This window comes from Entamoeba invadens, assembly GCF_000330505.1.
Source record: "Entamoeba invadens IP1 unplaced genomic scaffold scaff_1105074725169, whole genome shotgun sequence".
NCBI lineage: Eukaryota > Evosea > Mastigamoebida > Endamoebidae > Entamoeba > Entamoeba invadens.
Window position 1 is genome coordinate 29,664 of NW_004443746.1, and position 2,811 is coordinate 32,474.

Below are 2,811 nucleotides of genomic sequence, written 5' to 3' on the forward strand. Positions count from 1 at the left end.
CGAGCAAGAAGGGAAGAATGAGAGGGTCAAGATGGCTTTGGAAGAGGACTGTCATATCGCGAGATCCAACTGCTTTGTGGAGTTTCCAAAACAAAAATAGCTAGTATCAAAAGGGGAGAGGAGACAAAGCCAAAGAAGATGGGAAGACCAAAAAACATCAGTGTTAATGTTGCTCAAAGTGTTGTCACACGAACATTAACTAACCCATCTTCTTCTTGTCTTATGGTTTCCAACGATGTTAAAGTTTCTCTTTCAAGTGTCTATCGTCTTAGAAAAGAGAACAAATTTGTGTTTGCAAAGCAGAAAAAAATGCCGGCTCTGAAACCATTACACATAACAAAAAGACTTATTTTTGTTAAGAAACAGCTGGCAAACGCAAAGCGTATTTTGACGTGGACCAAAAACACTCTCATTTCCGACGAGAGTCGTTTTTGTTTATACTCTGACGGAAAATATGTTTGGAGAAGACGTGGAGATCTTGATAAGGAGGCGTTTGTGCCAACTCCCAAGTTCAATCGGGGTGTGATGGTGTGGGCAGCAATTGGGCGTCATTTCAAGTCAAAACTCGTTTTCGTCGACGGAACACCGAACGCGGTAAACTATCAAAAAATGTTGGCCGAATCAAGAGTGTTTGAAAACGCGAAGAAGGGGTACAAACACGGGATGGTGTTTCAACAAGATGGTGCAAGACCCCACACAGCGAAAAACACAATTGAATGGTTTGAAGGCTTGGACCCGAAGCTCATGGTTCGACTACTGAAAGAATGGCCTGCAAATAGCCCCGACCTCAGCCCAATTGAACACTTATGGCAATACTTGGACACCTTAGTAAGAAAAGAAAAGGAAATCTTCGAGAACATTGAAGAACTCAAAGAGGCTCTTGAAAGGGCTTGGGATTCAATACCTCTTGAGACAATTGATAACTACATAATGTCGATTCCAAAGAGGTTTGAATTGTGCAAGGAAAACAACGGCGAATTTATCGGACACTTGCTCTAATCCGTTATCAATTTTTTTTATTTTTTTCTTTTTGAACTCGTTTTATCATTTCTTTGTTCGTCTTCAGAGGATGTTTGTTTGTTTTTTTTATATGTATTCAAATTGTTTTCATTATTTTGACTCGAAAAGAAATAACTGTCTTAGAAAAATTGCAAAAGACTTCCCAACGTTTCGACAAATGCCCGAAAAATTACGAAAATAATATAATTTGTTTGTTTTTTAGGTCAAAAAAGTCGGTACCGTTTTTTGTTTTTTTTAAAAGATAAATAATAAAACAAAGTCTTTAATAACAATAAAACGGGAAAACAGCTAATAATAGTTTCTCAATTTTTGGCGGTAGTACTTACTTTTGAAATACAGTTTATAATAAAATAATAATATTTTGTAAGTATTTTAATTTAATTAATTAGCAATATTTAAATTGATGAAGTCAAAAATTGATGTTTAAATCACTTAGTTTATGTTGCTTTCATTATCTTATTTCAACCAAAACAAGAGAATACTCTTGTTAAAGTATTACTTACAATACCACTATATTGTAACTGTCATAGATAAACTCTGATGATTAATTATAAATATTGATTTATTGACTTGCTCACAATAATAATAATTACTATAAATTATATTTATATTTTTTAAAAATTACTTTATTTTAATTACAGTCAAAGTCGACTATTTGTGGGTTTTTTGCATAAAAAGCTGTCTATTTGTAGGTTTTGCTAAGAATTTAGAAGAATATTCTTTGATTTATTTTGATTATCAAAAATTAATAAAAATAACGATAATTTGAAATTTTTATTTTTTTTACTAAAGTCTGCTTGTAAATAGTTGTTCATTTAACAAAAAAATACACAAAATAAGCCTTAAAAAACAGCAATTTGAAAAAAAGTTGGAAAACTAAATAAAATTAAAAATGGTGTTTTTGGAGTGTTTCCAACTTTTTCCCGAAATATTTAAGGTTTAATGGTACAAAAATTTACTGACAATGTTTTAAGATTGAATTTATATAATTACATACGTGGGACTAAAGTTTCGACGAATACTAAGGTTTCGTTTTATTATTTTAATACTATTTAAATAATAATGAACAAGGTTTTCAATTATTTTCAAAAAAAACTTCCAAATATAACTCTTATATTTAGTTTATACATTGGTATAACAATTATTAATTATTAGTCGAAACCTCAGTACCTCATATGCATTATCAATCAAAAAAAATATTATTAATTATAGTATTTTTTAAATAAAACATAAAAACAATTATTAAATATTGAAACCATTTTAACAGAAACTTAAAATAATTAGATTAAATAAGTTAAAAAATACAAAAGAAGTCTTATTCCATATTAGATTTTGTTTCTTATACACTCAAAAATATAGTTATTTTAATTGATTTCAATTAATTATTCAGTTTCGAGAAGATACAACCTATTTGTATGTTTTGATTTTGCTTGGTCAGTTAACCCACAAATAAGCAAAACCCACAAATATGAAAACCTACAAATAAGCGACTTTGACTGTAAACCTCTGAGTTGATTATAATTATTTCTAAAAAGTTTGATCTTGAAAACAACAAAATGGGAAACGAATCAAGGAGGTCTAATATGGCGACCTCCATTTGTTATGATAAAATAATTGTTAAGAAAAACCATAAAATTGCCATGTTTTGTCATAAACATAGCAATGAAACTGAATTGCTCACTCAGAGGGATATCAGAGTGGGTAATATGTTTAAAAATTAATTTACAATCGATTCAATAGCCAGTGTACATGGGAAAACGTGCAATTCACATCACAAAAGAGATCTTATTA